At 48.5% G+C, this 22,290-nt stretch overlaps 1 protein-coding gene across 3 annotated transcripts in view; it reads left to right on the forward strand.

The window, feature by feature from the left end:
• Positions 1-22,290, forward strand: part of EPB41L1 (erythrocyte membrane protein band 4.1 like 1) — a 135,467-nt gene that overhangs the window by 34,306 nt on the left and 78,871 nt on the right. The window contains exon 1 of one of the 3 annotated variants that reach the window (XM_070472582.1): positions 940-1,055. The exons of the other annotated variants lie outside the window; for them this stretch is intronic. The gene's annotated coding sequence lies outside the window, so the exon portion shown is untranslated. Of the gene's footprint in view, positions 1-939; positions 1,056-22,290 lie in introns of those variants that run through there. 3 annotated transcript variants of the gene reach the window in all.

Raw genomic sequence — 22,290 nt, forward strand, 5'->3', positions numbered from 1 at the left:
CCCCCAGGCAACCTTTTGAAAGTGGTGTAAGGTAAGCTCCTTGCTGTGTCCTCTCCTTAGACATTTTTTTGGTGAGTGTGGACAGGGAGCTGTTCTTCCAAAGAACCGTAGGTCTTAGATTTTACACTTTACTGATGGAGAAAATGAGACTCCAGGAGGAAGGTGATGAGATATGCTCAGATCCAGTTGTGAATTACTGCTGGGGCTGGGCTAGGTCACGTGCCGCCCTTCCAGGCGCTCCTGTGTCTCCATGCCAGGCAGCCGGCATGGCCTCTTGGGGAGTGGTCAGGGGTGGGGGGGCTTGATGTGCTGAGGAACGTCCACATTGGCCCCCGGCTCAACTGAGGGGCGCACACCTGGCAAGAGAGGACCCCCACAGACAGGGTGGTGGTTGTTGTTACTGTTTAGTTGCTCAGTCCTGTCTGAATCTTTTGTGACTCCATGGACTTTAGCCCATCAGGCTTCCCTGTCCTTGGGGATTCTCCAGGCAAAATACTGGAGTGGGTTGCCATGCCCTCCTCCAGGGAATCTTCCTGACCCAGGGATCGAACCTGCGTCTCCTGCGTTGGCAGAGACAGATGAATTCTTTACCACTGAGCCACCTGGGAAGCATCCCCTGCCCCCAGATAGGATAGGGCTCAACTACTGCCCTAAGACCCCAATTCAGAGGCCCATCCCTACCCCTCCTCCTGATCTGAGATGGGCCCAGAGGTGTGGCTGGAGGTCGGGAGCTAAAACCAGAAGGATAGGGTTGTTTCCCTCATTATGAGAAAAGGAACGGAGAGCCCTGAGTGAATGGGGTGGAATATGGAGTGCATCCTCTTCCAGCTGATTGCTGTGCTGTGCAGAGGCCTTTGTCTGCGTTGCCAGGGGAACCAAAGTTTCTGCCTCCTTCCTGGGCTGTGATTGGCTCCTGGTAGAGCCCGAGCTTTGGTGAATGGAGGGGCCTCCCTCCTGCCTACGTCTTCTCTGTGGAAGTGAGAGACTGAAGCGAGACTGGGGTCCCCATGGAAGCACTGCGTAGGCTTCTGTGCTCCTCTTCTTCAGCTCTGGAGGTGATGGGTCCCCTCGTTTGTTCTATTCATTTATCCCAAGCAGCATCTGCTCCAGGCCCTTCATTCTTCCAGATCTAGGAAAACTAACCTATGCATCAGAGGACCTGGCATGGCCACAGACTCACTCGTGGCCTTGGGTGGGTCCCTTCCCCTCCATGTGCCTCAGTTTCTTTACCTGTAAAGACCAAGGCCTTCTAGCTCTGACTTCCCTAACCACACAGCCCATATCTCCTCCTTTTCTACCTCCCATTCTCCCACCTGGCCTCTTGTTGAGCTCTGATCATGTTTTTTTTGTAGGTGCCCCTGTAAGATGCAGGGCAGAATGGGGCGTTGCAACCAGCTCTTAGCATTGTCTCATTTTTTCCTTCTAGAAGCCCCAGATTTTGCAGCCCCCTCTTGTCCCTTCCACTTGGGCCCAGGCTCGGGGTTGTATGCTACGGGGTAGCTAAGGATGGCTGCCCATCTCTGCTCAGGGTGGGGCGGACCTGCAGGCAGGGCAGAGCGTGCTGGAGCAGGTGTGAGTGGTTGGAAAAGTCATGGGACTCGGCAGTCCTGGGTTCCTGGCCTCATCTGGCTATGTGCCAGCTAGGTGACCTTGTCTGGGGTGCTCAGCTTCAGTTTCTGCATTGATGACGCAGGAATATTAATGCCACCCTTGGGGTTGTGGCAGAGGTTGAACGAGATGACACGCCTGCCATACGGGAAATACCCAGTCCCTTCCCTGGTCTCTCCTCTAAAATAGGCAGGGAGCTGGGGAAAGTCCAGATTGAGGAGGGCTAGAGGTGGCAGGGCTTGTGGTGCCACGTGGCAGATTGAAGCCGCTGCTCTTCCCCAGCGGTGCCAAAAAGCAGGCAGCAAAGCGTTGCCTTGGGCGGGTGATGTCTGAGGAGGGGAGGCCGCGTGTCAGAGCTAATGTTTGAATAACACTTTTAAGATCCTCCAGGGACCTCAAATGAGGCTCTTTCAGATGAGCTGAAAATGAAGCAAAGTAATAAGGCTGAGCTCACTGGCAGGAAAGGGGGCGGCTCATTGGTCCTGGCCTTGTCTCTCCCAGCCATGCTCACGAGCACAGGCTGACCGGCAGGGTGGTCACCGTGTGTACGCTGTGGGCTGCAGTAAGGAAGGTCTGTTTTCTCAGGACCAGGGTGTCATGGGTGATTGCTGGTAGTGACTTGACCCTGCTTCTTGTTGACTCACTAGATTGAGAGTCAGAGGTGGCATCTTAGGTCACTGGCCTTCAGTGCCTGGTTTGGCATTTTAACTCTGTGACCCAACCTCCCTCCACCTCGGGGCTGTGGAAGCAGCAGCCCCAGCTTGGCTGCTGCCTGCCCTGGGTGTGGCAGGAGGCAGGGATTAACGCTGGGGCTGGGACAGTGAAGTGGGATGTAAGTTGCTGGGGGTCCTCCCCTCCTCGGCTCAGGTCTGCCCAGGGTCTGTGATGAGGTTGGGGGACAGAGGAAGGAGGTTTTCAGGTGAAGAAAGCAGGCTGGTGGTATGACTCTGGGTGTTGGGGGTGTCCGCTTATACCAAGGAGGCCCAGCATCTAAGGGATGGGCCTCAGAGTGGCTGAGGGAGGGGCCGAGAAGCGAGTGTGTGTGTGTATATATGTGCCTGCACCCGCGTGTGTGCTTGTGTAGAATGTGGTCCCTGTGGGAACAAGTGACAGAACTGGTGAGTGATTATGGACCAAGAGGGCTTGCCTTGTGGCTCAGCTGGTAAAGAATCCACCTGCAATGTGGAAGACCTGGGTTCAATCCCTGGGTTAGGCAGATCCCCTGGAGAAGGGGAAGGCTGCCCACTCCAGTATTCTGGCCTGAAGAATTCCATGGACTGTATAGTCCATGGGGTCGCAAAGAGTTGGACACGACTGAGTGACTTTCACTTCATTTCACTGCGGACCAGGAGGGCTTCCCTAGTGCCTCAGTGGTAAAGAATCTGCCTGCTAATGCAGGAGACACGAATTTGATCCCTGAGTCAGGAAGATCCCCTGGAGAAGGAAATGGCAATCCACTCTAGTATTCTTGCCTGGGAAGTCCTATGGACAGAGGAGCCTGGCAGGCTACAGTCCATGGGGTTGCAGAAGAGTCAGACACATCTTAGGGACTAAACAACAACTGTCTCCTCTATGGACCAGGAGAGTCTTGTCCTGGAGAAAGGAGAAAATCCTGGCCAGGCTCTTCTGCCTGAGGCCTTCTCTGCTTTGCTTGAGCTGGGCTGGGAGCTGATGGCCGTGGGGCAGCGCATCACTGCTTCTCCTGGGTGCCTGGTTTGCATTGGAAGTGCCTGCTGCTCATGGGGACACTGGCTGCTCTTAGACTCCTCATTGAGGAGTATGTGGGGGTCAATGGCTAATTCCTTTTGATGCGTTGTGAATGCTACTGGGGACATGGGGATAAGCGTTAGTCACCAGCACCTCCCAGGCCACACTGACCCTGGGGATCCCCACTTCTATCTCTTCCCTCATCTCTATGACACCCCACCCTTCTTTTCAGCTTCTCCACTACCTCCCTGGCCAGCTCGTATTTGCCTCTTCCCCCACGTCTCCTTGACTGCTCAGTGTGGGGCCCTCACGGCTCCATTGCAATTACTGAATTTTTTTTAAATAATCTTTTAAAAAAATTATCAAAGTAATAACAGAGCAGAGATTTCAGAAAACAGGAAAAGGGAAAAAAAATCACTCCTGAGTACTGTTGAGAGTTTGGTGTGTTTCCTTCCAGCTATCATTCCCCCCAGTACATCTTCAGGGCCACCCTGCATTTTTCACTTAATGGTGTATGCAAAGCCCCCTTTATGGTCATTCCAGAGGATTCCATTAAAGACTTTGATCCATTTACCTCTTTTCTTGTTGATGGACAGCCAGGTTGTTTCTACTTTTTGCTCTTTTAAGTAACACAGCAATGAACATATCCTAAAGTGCTTTTTTTTCTGTATTTCAGATGATGTCTCTTAGGATGGGGCCCCAAAAGGGAGACATTGGGTCAAAGGCTGTGGGTGACTTTCAGATGGTAACTCTTGACCAACTGCTGTGCCACTTTACAACCCCAGCATCCAGGGTGATGGGACAGGAACTGCTGTGGGTTCCTTGCAGGTCTGAAGAGCCTGTTCCTGGTGTCCAGGCCCTCATTCACTCTAAGATGGGGGCGGAGTAGGGCTGTGGAGTGAGGTTCAGTTCAGTTCAGTCGCTCAGTCGTGTCCGACTCTTTGCGACCCCATGAACTACAGCAAGCCAGGCCTCCTTGTCCATCACCAACTCCTGGAGTCCACCCAAACCTATGTCCATGAGTCGGTGATGCCATCCAACCTCATCCTCTGTCTTCCCCTTCTCCTCCTGCCCTCAATCTTTCCCAGCATCAGGGTCTTTTCTGGATTCAAACCATGCTCCCTTCCCTACTGCTTGAGTCCATTTCCTTAGCTGTAAAATGGGCATGACTGGGGCTTCCCAGGTGGTCCACTGGTTAAGAATCTGTCTTCCAATTCAGGGGATGTGGGTTTGATCTCTGCTTGGGGAGCTAAGCCTCTGGCAACTAAGCCTGCATACCACAGCTAGAGAGAAACCCACAAGAAAGAGCCGGCCCACCGCAATGAAAGATCCCACGTGCCGCAACCACAGCCAAATAAATAAACAAATACTTTAAATGGGCATGATGGGAGTGACTACCTCATAAGGTCATCGTGGAGCTTTAGCATCTATGTAAAGCGTAGATGCACTCAGGCTGGCACTTGAGAGATGCTGAGACATGTTGACAGTGGTTCAGAGAGAGGAAGCTACTGAGTGATTCAGACTGAGCTGAGGCCAGCACACAGGCTCTGCTTTCGGGAAGTCTCTTCCTGCCTACCAGAGGAGCCAGCCTACCCCTGGGGATGGTCTGCTTGATGGGGCCCAGTGTCCCTATCTGAGAATGTGGTGGAGGGGCTGAGTCCCTGGAGTGGAGCTGTTGGATAGCCTCTCCTTTTCTCCCAGAACCATCCCACTTTCTGGGGTGCTGTTTCCCCCAGGTGTCTCTCTGGCCTGTTCCCTAGGGATGATTTGAGATTTGTTCTGGCCCTAGGAATCTCCCTGACTGGCCCTTGAGGAGAGAATTTCATGGAGGGCTTCAATCCTGGAGGGAAAGGTGGGCTCCAAGGCTATATTAATTTTTTATTGCTGTTGTAACAGATTGCCACACACTTAGAGGCTTAAAACAACCTAAATTTACTACCATATAGTTCTAGAGGTCAGAAGTCTGAAAGTGAGCCTTATGGGGCTAGAATCAAGGTATTGACAGGGTGGTGTTCCTTCTTGAGGCTCCAGGGGAGAATCTGGACCTTGTCCTTGCCAGCCTCTAGAGGCTGCCCACATTCTTTGGCTTGTGGCCCTCTCCTGGTGGTAGCATCACTCCAGCTTCTTTCCACTGTCCCACCGCCTTCTCTGATACTCCATGGCTTCCCTCTTTTACTTATAAGGGCTCTGTGGTTACATTGAACCCACTTGGATAACCCAGGATAATCTATTGGTCCCTAAATTATTAACCTAATCACATGTACAAAGTCCCTTCTGCTATATGAGGTAATGTACTCATAGACTCTGGTCTATGGTCATTGTTGGGTGGTGGGGCACTTTATTCTACTTACCACAATTACCAATATCAGGGGTCTCTCTGAATTAGTGGACCCCAGCTACTTCTGAAATTGTACCACTAACCTCTATGATGGAAGAAGGGCCAGGGGGAGCCTGGATCTAATTATGATGTAGTTGGGGAGGAGCATGGAACTTCCCTGGTGACTCAGATGGTAAGGAGTCCACCTGCAACGCGGGAGACCCGGGTTTGATCCCTAGGTCAGGAGGATTCCCTGAAGAAGGAAATGGCAACCCTCTCCAATATTCTTGCCTGGAGAATCCCATGGACAGAGGTGCTTGGTGGGCTACAGTCCATTGGGTCGCAAAGAGTTGGACACCACTGAGTGATTAACGCTTGGGGAGGGGCATAAGAGACTGTATCACTAGATTCTCCATGGTGGAAGGCCCTTAGGGAAGGCAGCTTACCCTACTGCAGTGTGACAGCGGTGTCCCACAGGCAGGCATCAGAGAATGCAGCCCCTGGCCTTCGCTGATAGGTGCGGACCCACTGGGAAGCATTGCCACAGGAAGCCAAGCAGCTCTGTCCATCCACTGCCATCACTGCCGTGTGTATATGTGTTTGTGTGTGTGTTCACTCATCTGTGTCTCTGCGGCAGTACTCTTGGGAGGGGCCAAGGAACAACTCTCTTAAAAGGCCCTTTCTGCTCTTGTTCTAAGCAAAATAATTACACAAGTGACTAATTTTGTCCCTAATCCCATAATTACTTTATTATGTAGCTGGTGAGAGGGCTCTGAGCTGTGCCTATAGTGCCACTTTGGCTGCTGGCCCAGCTGGCCTGGTCTGCCAGCACAGAACCCCGCCCTGCTCCTGCCCTGGGCCCACGGTTGGCCGCTCCAAGTTCCATTCTGGCTGAAGCCAGCTATATTTTGGTATTTGGGGTCTGAAAGACCATTCACCCTTTCTCCCAAATCCATGAACAGATACAGCTGCCTGGAGAGTAAGACCTCATGCTTATGGAATGAAGTCTGTAGGAGTCAGGAGATCTGAGTTCTGGTTCAGCTCTCTCATGCACTTACTCTGTGACCTTGAGCAAGTCACTTCCCTCCGGGTCTTGATTTTTTTTTTGTAAAAAGCTTTAACAGTCCACGATTCCATGAAGGGAACTGAGAGAGCAAGAGCTTTTAGAAGGAGGGCGGCTCAGACAGTAAAGAATCTGCCTGCCAATACAGGAGACCCGGGTTTGATCGCTGGATCAGGAAGATCCCCTGGAGAAGGGATTGGCTACCCGCTCCAGTAATCTTGCCTGGAGAATTTCATGGACAGAGGAACCTGGTGGGTTACAGTCCATGGGGTTGCAGAGAATCCAATATGACTGAGTGACAAACACCTTCTTGCTACCTGATGGCAACATGCTGCAATCGCAGCATTAAAAATCATAGTACTAAAAATAGACATCATTTATTGAATAAGCATTATGCTAGGTCTTTTCTTAATATTTTTCTCATTCTATGCCCGACTGTGTGAGGCAGCCTTTATAGAAGAGGAACCAGAAGCAATGAAACTGAAGCAATGATTAATAAAGGGACTTGCCCACCAGGAAGTGGCAGAGCTATGACTGTAAACTCAGCCCTTTTATTTATTTATTTTTTAATTAATTAATTATTTTATTTGGCTGTTTCAGGTCTTACTTGGGGCATGCAGAATCTTAGATCTTTGTTACAGCATGAAGGATCTTTAGTGGTGGCATGTGGGATCTAGTTCCCTGACCAGGGATCAAACTCCTGCCCCCTGTGTTGGGAGTGTGGAAGCTTAGTCACTGGGCCACCAGAGAAGTCTCTACACTCTTCTTAGCTGCCATCTTCCATAGTCTTCTAATATATAAATGAATAGAGAGCCGTTCAACTGGGCAGTGGTGGAGTGGGGGTTTGAACCGAGGTCTGTCTGTCCCCAGAGTTTTTGCCTTTGCTATAAGGCACGCATCCCAAGGTTAGACTTACAGAGGTGACTAAACCTCTTCAAATTTGAATATTTAAACTTGAAGGTGACACAGCAAAGAAACAGAGAAGGCAAAATAGGAAACTCCAGTAGACCAGGAAGACGGGTGGCTCAGGGCTGAGTTCCAGCTTTGTCACTGGCTTATTCTCTGACCTTAAGCTGGTCCCCACTTATCTCCAGGCCCCAGTGTTCCCATCTGTATGACAGGGGGTGAAATTAGATGGTCTCTGAAGGCCTTCCTGGTGTTGAGGCTCTGCAATTGTAGATCACCTGGGCCTGGAAGGTTCGGTGGGGCAGGGGTCAGTTCATGGTGGAGGCCAGTGTGTAGGTGAATTGGCAGCCCTGGTGTTTCTATGATGTCCAGCCCCATGAGAATGGAATCTGCTCAGACTGCATCCCACTGAACGTCTGCAGAGCCACTTAGGCAGGCCATGGCGTTGAGAACAGAGTGGAGGAGGTCATTTCCAGGATGTTCCTGCTGCTCCTGCAAGGTTCCTGCCCACCCTGAGCTCTTAGCTCTCTTTCTGGGCTCTGGGTCTGGCCTCTGTTTTGCTCCAAAGACTGCACTAGACTCAACCAGGGACAGGCAGTGGCTGCAAGTCTGTGTGTGGTTTCTGCAAGGGGTGACTAGAGGCCTAAACATAATGAATAATAAAAGTTGCTTTGGGTTTCCTAGCCTGACTGTGTGCAAGGCACTTTTCTTGCAGTATTACATTTGATTCTCTTAAAACCATATGATGTGTGTGCTATGGTCATTCCTACTTGACAGTTGAGGAAACCCACTCAGAAGGTTAAGTAATTTTCTCCCCATCACATAGCTAGTGAGGAATCGAGTGGCATTTGGGATCCTTACTTCAGAACCCCCGGTCATTTTTTTTTTTTTAATTGGAGTACAGTTCCTTTACAATGTTGTGTTAGCTTCTGCTGTATAGCAAAGTGAATCAGCTATATGTATACATATATCCCTTCTTTTTTGGATTTCCTTCCCATTTAGGTCACCATAGAGAACTGAGTAGAGTTCCCTGTGTTACACAGTCAGTTCTCATTAGTTATCTATTTTATACGTAGTAGTGTATTATATATGCCAACCCCAATTTCCAAGTCCATCCCACCCACCCCCTTCTCCCCTTGGTATCTGTACATTTGTTCTTATGTCTGTGTCTCTATTTCTGCTTTGCCAATGACTTCATCGATACCATTTTTCTAGATTCCACGTATATGCGTTAATAACATGATAATTATTTTTCTTTTTTCTGACTTCACTGTCTATGACAGTCTCTAGATCCATCCTCTTCTCCACAAATGGCACAATTTTGTTGCTTTTTATGGCAGAGTTATACCCCATTGTGTATATGTACCACATCTTCTTTATTCATTCCTCTGTTGATGGACTATAGGTTGTTTCCATGTCCTGTCTATTGTAAATAGTGCTGCAATGAACATTAGGATGTATATATCTTCTTGAATTATGGTTTTCTCCAGGTATATGCCCAGGAGTGGGATTGCTGGGTCATCAGAACTCATGGTCTTGACCTTAACGTAGTGGTATCCCATGGGCTGAAGGAATAAGCATGAGGTTAGGAGGCAGCTGGTTTTTAAATCCCTACTCTGTTTACCATGTATGTTTTCTGGGGTCAGTTACTTAATGTATCTGAATTTTCATTTCTTTCTCCATCAAATGGGGACATTAATGCCTGCCTGTTATGATGAAAGGTTACTGAGATGATGATGTAGGACAAGGTTCAGGGTGTGGTAGGTGATCCTTGAAGGCCCTTTACTCTTTGCCCCCTCTCTCCCTCCCACTTCCCTCTCCATAACAGAGGCTCCTGCCACCCTGGGGTGCTCTCCACATGTAGCACACTGCTCAGGGCCTCTACACATGCTGTGCTGCTGAATGAAAGTTGCAGTCTCTACCTCTTATTCCTTCCTTCACTTCCTCTGGGCTTTGATCCTTTTCTGTTTTTCTGAGGATTCTGGGTAGTGGTAGAGGATTCTCCCACAGGCTTGTGTTTCAGTGATGAGCAGAAACACAACAGTGCCTCTTTGGGCACAGAATTGAGGGTAGAAAGCAGGCCCTGAACGTTCTGGAAATGCAAATCCCACTGGAAAGCCCTCTGTGCTCCATGGCTTTGCAAGGGTGTGCACACGAAGTGTGTGTCTCCTCTTTGAATCACCCCATCACTATATTACAATGTTCTCATGTTTTCAGTTCTTTCTCTTTCTCTAGCTTGGCCTCTTAGTCTTTTATTTTCTTTCTTGGTTTTTAGCCTGGCACTTTTTGTTAAACATTTTTGTTGTTGTTGTTGCGTTAAAATAGTCATAACATAAAATTCACCATCATAACCGTTTTTAAGAGTGGAGTTGAGCAGTGTTGGGTGCATTCATGCTGTTTTGCAATCATCATCACATCTCTCCAGAACTTTTATTCTGCAAAACTGAAACTCTGTACCCATTAAACAATAATGCTTCATTCTTCTCCCCTCCCAGGTCTTGGTAACCACCATTCTGCTTTCTGTCTCTATGATTTAATTACTCTAGATAACACCATATAAGTAGAATCATAACAGTATTTGTCCTTTGTGATTGGCTCATTTCACTTAGCATCATGTCCTTGCAGTTCATCCATGCTACAGTTCATCTGTAGCCTGTGTTAGAATGTCCTTTTTTAAAGTCGAATATTCCACTGTATGTATATACCACGTTTTGTTTATCCATTCATCTGTTGTTGAACAGTTGTGCTGCTCCCACCTCTTGCCTATTGTGAATGATACTGTGAACATGGATGTACAAACATCTCTTTAAGAGCCTGCTTTCAGTTCTTTTGAATAAATACCCAGAAGTGGAATTGCTGGATCATATGGTTAGCACTTCTTTTTAAAGCCATTGTTGTGACTTCCCTGGAGTTCCACTGGTTACGACTCAGAGCTTCCACTGCAGGGGGCATGGGTTTGATCCTTGGTTGGGGAACTAAATCCTGCATGCCACGCAGAGCAGCCAAATAAAATAAAATATCTTAAAAAAAATAAAGCCACTGTTTAGTGTGTGCTTACTATGTGCCAGGAAGCAGGTTAAGCACTTGACATGTCTGGCCTCATTCAATGGCTCCATTCACTCTCTATTGTAGCTAGAATTATCTGCAATTTGCAGCCGAGAAAACGAAGGCTCAGAGAAGTGAAGCTATTTGCTCGGGCTCCCAGCTGGGAAGCACTGGAGCAGGGCTTGGAACTCTGACCTGCTGCCGGTCCTTGACCATCGTGCTGTTCTGCCTCCCAGCGGCCTCTCCTTCTCCACCTGTCTGATCGCATTATTCTGTGTCTGGCTGTGTAGTTTCTCTCTCGTTCATCTCACATTTTCATTCTCCTGCTTTGTGTGTGTTCACCCTCTCTGGAAACTTTGAGCGACTTGAATAATGGACCTCTGATTCCTAGGAAGTTTTTGTGACTTGGAAACCTACAGAGGCCTGTAATTTGCTTTCTAATCATAGTCCTCTGGATTTCTAGCTGCCTCTCTCCCAGGGGCTGACAGTATCTCCTGTGTTGTGTGGCTTGTGGATCCACAGAGAGCCTGCCCAGGAGACTCGGCTCCCTGGGGTCAGGGGCGCTGTCTCGCACAAGGGGCAGTGTGAGAAGGCAGAAGGCCCAGTCAGTCAGACTGGGATTCTCCAGGCTCACGGGTATCCTAGCAACAACACAGAGGCAGGAATTTTACAGAAGGATGGAGAAAGAGAGGAGACTACAATGTGGGTAGCAGTACACTTGCCTTTCCCTGAACTTCAAAATGATCAGAGCAAAGTATCCCCAAGTTTGGGTGATTTTACTGATTATCTAGTCCAGCCAAAGGTGCTTCCCAGGTTGCTCAGTGGTGAAAACTCCACCTGCCAATACAGGAGACAGGGATTTGATCCCTGGGTCGGGAAAATCTGCTGGAGAAGGAAATGGCAACCCACTCCAGTGTTCTTGCCTGGGAAATCCCATGGACAGAGGAGCCTGGAGAGCTATAGTCCATGGAGTCTCAAAAGTTTCAGACACAACTGAGTGACTGAAGAACAATGAGCTGAGCCAGTCTTAAAATTTACATATTCATCAGTCATCTCTCTATAGTCCTTTTAAACTTTCTTATTATGGAAAATTTCAGGGACTTTCCTGGTTGTTCAGTGGTTAAGAATCTGCCTTCCGATGCAGGGGATCCAGGTTCAATCCCTGGTTGGGGAACTAAGATCCCACATGCCTTGAGGCAACTAAGTCTGCACACCACAACTGGAGAGTCGGCATGCCTCCCCTGTGCCACGTCTAAGACCTGATGCAGCCAAATACATGTTTATTATGGAAAATTGCAGTCAGAAGAGTACTAGAGGGACTAGTATAATGAGCCTCCGTGAACCCACTGCTCAGCTTTGACAGTTTTCAATAAATAGTCACAGCCTGTTTATCCAATAGTGTGGAACTGAAATAGTTTATTATTCACATTCCTAACTCAGGGCTTCACACATAGTAGCTGCTCAGTAAATGCTAGATGACTACAAATCCTTTACCCCCTCTGGGGTCTCAGTTTCCCTACCTCTGTGGTAAGAGGGTGGGACCAGGCGATTTCTAAGAGATGTGATGTGGTGCAGTGGTCAGAACATACACTTTGGTGTCAGATACACTTGTTCAAATCTTGTTCATTCATTAGCTGAGTGTCTTCAGGCAAATTACATCTCAGGTTCCTCATCTGTAAAATGAGAATGCTAGCTCCTGCTTCTCAGGGGTGGTTTTGAGCCCTGAATAAAGCAGCTGTTTTGTGGCTAGTACTTATTACTGCTGTTTTTAACATTATTCTAATGGGAAGATTCCATTTATTGCAAAAATGCAAAAGTAAATTGGAATTGACCAGAATTTAAACCCTAGGATTCAGCTTTTTTTTTTTTTTTTTTTGTCCCAGTCAGCAGGCAGTCAGAAGCTCAAGAAAAGAACAGTGCAGCCAGAGCCAGTGCCCCAAATGTGGAGCTGGGAGCAGGCCCAGAGTGGGGGTTATGCTGGCTGATGCCATCTCCTCCCCCACTCCCCCCACACATGGGTGCCATAACCCCTGTGAGGAGCTGCTGACTGCCCCTTCTCTCGGTGAGACAGGCCTGAGCTGGAGAGCCCAGAGGTGGCAAGAGAGGCGCCACAGGATGTCTTGTTGCTAGGAGACTCGAGGAGCCAGCAAGGACCCGTTGCCAGAGCTGGGAGAGAGTGATGGACTCGTGTGGAGACACAGGGCACGTGGCCTCAGATGGGCTTTTGTGGGGTTCTGGGCTGGGGGTGGTGGTGTAGTGACTATGAGCTCAGCTGGAAGGAGGGACTCTGTAGAATTTGGCTCCTTAGAAGTGGGCTTAGGGTAAGCTGTTCAGTTCTTCCATTTAACTGCTTCAGTGTCGAACTCAGACCTGTACTTGAATCTGCGTCACTATGAGACCTTTGGCAGATGTTGTGCTGCTATACTTGCTGGGCCTCAGTTTCCTCATCTGTGCAATGGGTATGATACTGCTTGCCTCACAAACCACTGGGCAGGTTTAGTGAAATGTGTATGATAAAGTGCTCTATAAAAAGTAACACAAAACATAAATGTGAAGGTTCACTACCACTCTTACCTTTGTTAATTATTATTTCTCTTACTGTAAAATGAGACACACTCTCTCTGGATGAGATTCGTGAACAGGGGGCCTTGGAGGAGGGGACTTCCACTGTGGAGGCATGTGTCAGGGGGCTCTGGGGAAGGGCTGGATGGTGCCCCCAATTAGCAAAATCCCAGGGGTTTATGGGGGAAGGCAGCAAAGTTCAAAGCCAGAGGGAGACTTGATAAGAGTGGTGGCTGAAGGGGTGGAGGTTCTGCTGAGATTCCAGGAAGGACTTTGATGGTTCAGCCCAGAAGCTGTGAGTGAGGTGAGGGTTATGGGCCTTTCTTGTTGCTTCTCTCATATAAATGATATATATTCACACATATATGCACAGCAGAAGATAAACAATGAAATAAAACCCAACCCAAACAAACACAAAAGAGATTCCACTATCATAAAACAATCTCTGGGAACATAACTTTTTAAATATTTCCTTCCAGTTTTCTTCTTTCTATGCATGTGCAGACATATTTTATAGAAATTCGGTTACATGTTCCATATGCTTTGAAAAAATCTGTATTATGTTATGAACATTATTACGTATAGTCATATAGATTCATGACATTATAGTTTAATAGCTGTTTAGTATTTCAGGATATGTATTATCACTATATAAAATACCCACTATTTTTGGACATTTATAGTAATTCCAATTTCCACTTTACTCTGGTATATAAGACTCCTGTATATAACAGACAAGTGTTCTTATAACTACATCTTTGAGTATCGCCATTGATCCCACAGATAAGTTCACAGAAGAGGAGTCTCTGGGTTCAAAGGTGTGCACACTTTTAAAAAGAATTAATTATGAGCTGTGGTGCTTGGGCTTCAGTGCACATAGGCTCAATAGTTGCAGTGGAAGGCTTAGTTGCCCTGTGGCATGTGGGAATTTCCATCCCCTGCTCTGAAAGGCAGATTCTTAACCACTGGACCCCCCCAGGGAGGTCCCCGAGGTGTTGTGCACACTTTTAAGACTTATCACGCACTTTTCCAAAATGCCCTCCAGAGAGGAATTCCCTGGCTATCCAGTGCTTAGGACTTCGTGCTTTCATTGCCAAGGGTTCTATCCCTGGTCAGGGAACTAAAATCCCATAATCCACATGGCGTGGCCAAAAACAAACATAACAAAAACTCTTGCAGTTAAACCACAAAATGCCCTCCAGAAAGATGAAACCAGTCAATAGCTGCGTTGATACCATCCAAGTCTGCCTTTTTAACTGGGGGGGAGAGGGGTCATTACCATAATAGCCAGAATGCCATGGTTTAGGTGCAGAGTGGGTGGCTTACAGATAGACTAAGGAGAGAAAGAGGTATCAACAGCCACTCTGAAGGGACTTGTGCAGAGAGCGGCCCCTGTTGGCCTGGTGGCCTGGGGCGGGGCTGGACTGGACTGGACTGGGCTGGGGGAGGCTGTCAGTCTGCACTGACTCAAGCTGGGCGTCTTGCCCCTGGTGTGATCCTGGCCTCGTGCTGGTGTGATCAGCATGGTCACCAATCCAAGACAGTCACTCCTGAAGCCAGTGCAGCCTCTCTGGCCATGCTGACAGATGTGGACATTCGCATAGTGGGTGGTGATTCATCGGAGCTGGTGGCAGCAGCGGGAGCTCTGACGGGTGGAACTGGTCTCACCCGTCCTGTCATTCGGCCTCTAAAAATAACTCCTGCCTGTTCCAGGTGGCCGCACCACGGAGTGTCTGGAGGTGCAGTCCCTTCCTTGGCTGTGGCTGTGCGAGGGAGGGCATGAGTGTGGCTCTGTGTGTGTGTGTGTGTGTTGGGGGGTGGAGGGTGGCATCTGGGAGCCTCTTTAGTGGTTGGCATCTGAGCCAGGGATTTGGGGCGGGGGGACAAGAGGCAGGCCAGGCTTCTCCTCTTCTACCTTGTCGTGGCCCAGAGACAATCTGTCTACTCTTCTGGAAGTGCCAGAGACAGCTGGTGGGGACAGGAGTGTCTTTCAGGACTACATGCTCGCTCTCTGCTGAGTTGGGGCGGGGAACAGGAAGTGGGGGGAGACTGCCAAGGCAATATGACAAGGTTGGGGGTAGGCTCTCAGATGGATGTATACCATTTACCCCATCAACTGTTTGAATCTTAAGAAAGCCCATTTCACATCTCTTCTTTTTGGTGAAATTTTTTAACATACGGCTCCTTTAGATTAGATACAAATACAGTGACTTCTTACCCTGATAACTAGAGACCATCTAGCCAAGATTTCTTAACCAAGTGTCCATGGACGCAAGGGGTGAGCTATGCATGGGTTTCGTAAGGTTTCCTGGTGCTAAAATCATAATAAGGTTGTGTATGTCTGGACGTGTGCCCGTGTACATTTTTCTGGGAGAAGTTCTGCAGTTTTTATCACATTTCCTAAGGAAATCATGACCCATAAGAGGTTAAGAACCACACGAGTCCAAGCACCTCACATTAGAGGTGAGGAAATAGAATCCAAAGAAGAAAATGAGTGTCTGAGTTCTCACAGCCAAGATCAGAACCCAGGTTTCTTGACACCATCCTCCCCTGGCTGGTTCCCTGAGTCAGGATTGAGCTACCTGCTGTAGACAGAATTCCAGGTACCATTTCAAATGGCCTTTTGGCTGGCATGGATCCAAATGAATTGAGGCTTTCAATAGCAGTGGGCAACTGGGCACTTTGCTCTGGACGTTCCTATCCCCAGGTGGTCTTGTGAGAAAGTCTCCTGGGGCATCTCCTGACTTGTTTCCTTACAGGACATCTTAGCTCAGGACATTAAATCTGTCTCTTGTGCTCTGACATTCTCCCCTGGTGGAAATGCCCCCCTGACACAGGAAATGCCCCTGCCTTCCGGGAGAAGAACTGACATTCTAGGCCTGGGTGGAAGTAAGTGGTAGGGTGGGGAGCGGGCCTAGGAATATTATTTGATAGACAGGCAGGTAAGAGGCAGACAGATGCTGGTCCATTGTCTGTGGGAGGAATTCAACTTTGTACCATCAGTTCAATTCAGTCGTTCAGTTGTGTCCGACTCTTTGCAACCCCATGGACTGCAGCACGCCAGGCCTCCTTGTCCATCACTAACTCCTATAGTTTACTCAAACTCATGTCCATCTAGTCAGTGATGCCATCTAACCATCTCGTCCTCTGTTGTCCCCTTCTCCTGACTTCAATCTTTCCCAGCATCAGAGTCTTTTCTAAGGAGTTAGTTCTTTGCAGCAGGTAGCCAAAGTATTAGAGTTTCAACTTCAACATCAGTCCTTCCAGTGAATATTCAGGACCGATTTCCTTTAGGATGGACTGGTTGGATCTCCTTGCAGCCCAAGGGACTCTCAAGAGTCTTCTCCAATACCACAGTTCAAAAGCATCAATTCTTTGGCGCTCAGCTTTCTTTATAGTCCAACTCTCACATCCATACATGACTACTGGAAAAACCATAGTTTTGACTAGATGGACCTTTGTTGGCAAAGTAATGTCTCTGCTTTTTAATATGCTATCTAGGTTGGTCATAACTTTTCTTCCAAGGAACAAGCATCTTTTAATTTCATGGTTGCTGTCACCATCTGCCGTGATTTTGGAGCCCCCAAAAATAAAGTCAGCCACTGTTTCCACTGTTTCCCCATCTATTTGCCATGAAGCGATGGGACCAGATGCCATGATCTTAGTTTTCTGAATGTTGAGTCTTAAGCCAACTTTTTCACTCTCCTCTTTCACTTTCATCAAGAGGCTCTTTAATTCTTCTCTTTCTGCCATAAGGGTGGTGCATATCTGCATATCTGAGGTTATTGATATTTCCCCAGCAATCTTGATTCCAGCTTGTGCTTCATCCAGCCCAGCGTTTCTCATAGGAGTTTATTTATTTTTTAATATTTATTTTTATTTATTTGGCTGCACTGGGTCTTAGTTGCAGCACATAGTATCTTCCAGTGTGGCATGCAGATGCTAAGTTGTGGCATATGGGATCTAGCTCCCTAATCAGGGATCGAACTCAGGCCCTCTGAGTTGGATGCTCAGTGTCTTAGCCACTGGACCACCAGGGAAGTCCCTATACCATAGCAGTTTAGATGAGGTGGCCCATGAGGATTAAAAATAATTTGTATTTCATCTCTATTTTATGTTGCCATTTACTTGTGTCTCGTTTGAGGACTTTCTCTCTTCTGTATCTGTAATGTTTTAGTTTCTCGGTCCTTTATTTTGTAGTCCTTTCAGTTCCTTTTAATGTGCCAAAAAATCTTTTTAAATGCCCAATTAAAAAAAAAAATTAACATTCATTGAGCACTTACTATAGGCCAGGCACTCTTCTAAGAAAAGTACATGTACTAACTCCTTTAATCCTTATAAAACTGAGGCACAAAGGGATTAAGCACAGCTAGTAAATAGCTGCAGAGAAGGCAATGGCACCCCACTCCAGTACTCTTGCCTGGAAAATCCCAGGGATGGCGAAGCCTGGTGGGCTGCCATGTATGGGGTCGCTAAGAGTCGGACACTACTGAGCGACTTCACTTTCACTTTTCACTTTCATGCTTTGGAGAAGGAAATGGCAACCCACTCCAGTGTTCTTGCCTGGAAAATCCCAGGGATGGGGGAGCCTGGTGGGCTGCCGTCTATAGGGTTGCACAGAGTCGGACACAACTGAAGCAACTTAGCAGCAGCAGCAGTAAACAGCTGAGCCAAGAGATGTAAGACATAGAGCCAGGTCTTCTGATTGCAGCACTTAGAGGTGTAGAGTCTGGAACCAGAGTAGGCTCCTAGCCTCTATATGGGGATCATGCATCAGAATCGGGAGAGGGCTGATGAAAGCACAGGCTGCTGCTCTGAACCCCAGTCTGATTCAGTAGATCTGGGGCAGGATCTGAGATTTCTTACACCAAGAAGTTCCCAGGTGATGCTGCTGTTCTAGGGACTACACTTTGAGAACCATGGCTCTCTGCTTTCCTGCATACTGATAGGAGAAACACAGGGAATAGATGTGGTTATTTTTAAAAAGATTTATTTACTTATTTTTATTTGGCTGAATCAGATCTTAGTTGCGACATGTGGGATCTTTTGTTGCAGCACACAGACTCTCTAGCTGGGGTGTGCGGGCTCCAGAGCTCACACTTTAGTAGTTGCTATGCACAGGCTTAGTTGCTCTGTGGCATGTGGGATCTTAGTTCCTCAACCAGGGATCAAACCCTCATCCTCTGCATTGAAAGGTGGATTCTTAACCACTGGTCCACCAAGGAAGTCCCTAAACGTGGTTATTGATCTCACCTGGATTATTACAATGCCTGCCCTGGGTCCAGGTTTCTCTCTTACCTCCAGGTACCTACTCCAGGGACAAGTTAATCTTCATAAAGCCCAGCTCCAATCAGTCTCACCTCTGCTCAATGCCTTTTGGATTCTCTGCTGTGTGTTCCGGTGCCACCCGGTAGAACTATCTTCGGTGATGGAGATGTTCTACACTGTCCAGTATGTTAATCACCATCACATGTGGCTGTGACTTTTACATTTTTTCCCCTTTTTAATTAATTTATATGTAAATAGTCATGTGTGGCTCATTGCCAGACAGTGCAGGAAACCCACTGGTGTATGCCATTTGAGGCTTCCACTGGCACTGTGTGCCCTTCCAGCCCCAGCCTCAGCCCTTGGCATCTTTTGTTCCAGGTCATTCAAGTCAGTTTCCTGGGTATTCCTGGCAGTCCAGTGGTTAGGACTTGGTACTTTCACTGCCAGGGCCCAGGTTCAATCCCTGGGCGGAGAACTAAGATCCTGCAAGCCGCATGGCTCAGCCAAAAAGTAAAGGCCAGTTTCCTGAGTCTACCTGGGACTTCCCAACCCTGTGCCTGCTTCAGACTCTCTCCTCCATCCAGACTGTCCTTGTGCCCTGCCTTTAAGACACCTAAATGCCACCTCTGCCTTGAAACCTTCTTTGACAACCCCCCCATCTCTTTCTCCTCTGAACTCCCAAGACACTTTCCCCCTTTATGACAGCCTTTAGTATTTTAGTCTTCTGTTGCTGTTGGCTGATATTGGTGTTTCCTCTCTTTCTGTAAATTTTCGGCTTCCTGAGACTTTCTAGTGAGCCCTTGCCCCCAACACACGTTTTTCCAGGCACACAGAGGAACGCTCAGTAAATCCTGCAGACCTTTGTCCTAGTGCCTAGGGGAAGCAGAGATGGATAACGTGCCCTTGCTGTCTTCAAGCTGCCACATGCTCTCAGGAGAGTCTGATTCGTGCCCAGAGAACCACTGAAGCCAATGGTTATTTTGGGCAGAAAGATAAAAGCCACAGAGGGCCCAATTGGCCAGGAGAGTCCGGCAAGAGCCGCCCAAGCAGAAGGCTGTGTTTACACACACAGACGGCTTCTCTGCCCAGCCTGGCCTGGTGCAAGGAGATGGGAACATCTAGACGTGGCTGCCTGGCCATCTCATGAAGTTGGGGATTAACAGTGATGCAGCAGCTGGTCCAGCCGTCTGGGGCGGATGGGTGGATAAAGAGAGGGTTCCAAACACTGCAGAGCAGTGCTAGTTTTTGGAAATTGATTTTTGGTTAGGTGGCACTTGGTCTGGGAATGTAAGTTCAAGAAAATGTTTGTGGTTCTGAGCCATGGACAGCCAGTGAATTTTTGCTGTGTCTGACTTGGGGGTTTATGAGTTCTTCAGAACAGTCCCTGTTGAGATGGCAAGATGGTTGAAAAGGAAAAAAGTAGTTTTCTAGTTTCAGACTCTAATACTTAGAGAATTGTGCATCCCCCAAATCTCTAGCATAAATTCATCTCTGGCACAAAACATTAAAAAAAAAACTTTATTGAGGTTATAAATGCAGAAAAGTACACAGATCATAAGTTTACACACATTTATGTAACTACCCCCACCCCCATCCCCAGACAGGAGATAAAATATAGCCGATCTCTCTGCAGTGAATTTGTGTTAAACCGTGTGTGTGCAGGATTAATAGTGGACAAACAGGTTGTGGAGTCAGGCACATCTCAGATTGAAGCCTGGCCCCCTACCTACTAGCAATGTGACCTTGCACTACTGGCTTACCTTCTCTGAGCTTCAGTTTCTTCTCCTATAAAATCAAGGTGGAATATATCACCTCTGCCTTACAGAGAAGGAAGTGAAGAAATAAAAATGGATGCATATTGCTAGGCACAGTGCCAGCACGTAGTGGGTCCCAGAGGCTCTCTGTGATGATGATGTTGATTGATGGTGTCTCTGCAGCATCTTCTGGCACAGGGGACCACAGACACACGCACAGACTTTCTTCTGCTGCCTCCCTGCTCTCAGCCTCAGTGTGATTCTCTCCAAGGTCTCTTCTGACTGCTAGGAATCTGTGATGCTGTGATGAGGCAAACCTCAGCTGACACTTCAAGCACCCGACGGGAGGCTGGGTAGATGTCTGAATCCAGTGGGAACGTGGCCAGATCTTTTATGCTCAGGCCCCAGGAGTATGGCTCCCAGACGTCCTAGGGGAGGGCTGACTTCCCAAGGGGAGGAGGAGTGTGGAGATCCATTAAAAACGTAGCCGATGTGGAGTGTGGGTCAGCAGAGCTCAGCCTCAGCAGGGTCCTGGCGTCCTGGGTGAACTCCTGGCTCCCTGGACTCTGGCTCTGGCTCCCAAGAGACATACCCCATGCACCTACTTTAAGCCAGGCAGGTGCTGAGTGGGACAATTCACACAGCCCACTGGAGGGCAGAGCTCAGGAGAAAGGGGAGGAGCCTTGAGGTCCCTTCTAGCTGGGAGCTGCGGTTGTAAAGAGGAGGGGATCAGGAAGGACTTCCTGGAGGATGGCTGAAAGCATGATCATGGGAAAGGGGTAAAGGGTCTCCCAGGCAGAAGAGGAATACGTGCAAAAGCGGAGATGCAGGGCCCCACGTGGCTGCACCCTGGGGGCCCAGAACAAGTCAGTTTCACAGGGACCTGAGGATGAAGAGGCAGGTGAGACCAGGCTGTGAAAGGTCTGCAGAGTTGAGCTGAGGGTTTGAGTCGCTTTATCAGAGAACACCTGGCTACTGAAGGTTCTTTCTGTGAGGGAGCAGGGTGGGTGCAGCTTCTCAGGGTGTGCACAGTCATCCTGACTCACATTGCTTTGGGCCAAAGACAGTGGCCAAGTGGCAAAGCCGATAGGCTATTGCAGCCTCTGGGCTGTGCAGATTGTGCAGGAACGTGGCTGTGGAGGAGCGAGGAGGAGGCAAAGATGGGGGGGGCAGTGAGGGAAATGAGGGGCCAGGCAAGAAGATCAGGCAAGGTTCCCACCTTTGACAAACTGCAGTCTTGTTGGAGCAGAGAGCCTCATGACAACTGAACCCCAAATTCAGAAGTAGGGACAAGAGATCCAGAAGGCTAGAGGAGGGACAGGCTGGATGGTAGAAGCAAGCGGGGGCGGGTGGACTTCCTGGAGGGGAGGTGACCTCTGGAGGCTTTGAAGAGACCGGGTGTCTCACAGGTGTTCTCTCATGTCACAGGAGCTTAAAGAGGTGGTGCTGACAATATCCCCATTGTGTGTGGTCAGTCACTTCAGTCATATCTGAATCTTTGTGACACTGTGGACTGTAGCCCGCCAGGCTCCTCTGTTCATAGGATTCTCTAAGCAAGAATACTAGAGTGGGTTGCCATTTCCTCCTCCAGGGGATTTCCCCTACACAGGGCTCAAACCTGGGTTTCCTGCATTGCAGGAGGATTCTTTACCACCAAGCCATTGGGGAAACACCATTGTACAGAGGAGGAAACTGAGGCTCAGAGGGGTTTGGGCCCTGCCCAAGGTCACACAGCTCCTGTGCTATTAATGAACCTCCTCTGTCCTTCCCCCTGACCTCTCCCCAGAGGTAACCATTGTCCCCAGGCTCTTCAACATTGTCACACTAAGGATGGAAAAGTGCTTTGCACTGTGTGACCCTCCGTGTAGCTTCATCATTGCATGTCAGAACATGACCTAATGCAGGAATGTGTGGTTCCCACAATCTGGGCTGGAAGGTTTGAGATTATGGCGAGGTCTCTGGAGACGGCAAATCTTCGAGAGGTTTCTTGTGGGAGACTGAAGGAGCGACGGTAGGGGCAGCTGGAGCCAGGCAGTCCCTGCCAGGTGGGCATTGCTGCC

This window comes from Odocoileus virginianus, chromosome 9 (genome assembly GCF_023699985.2).
Source record: "Odocoileus virginianus isolate 20LAN1187 ecotype Illinois chromosome 9, Ovbor_1.2, whole genome shotgun sequence".
Classification (NCBI taxonomy): Eukaryota; Metazoa; Chordata; class Mammalia; order Artiodactyla; family Cervidae; genus Odocoileus; species Odocoileus virginianus.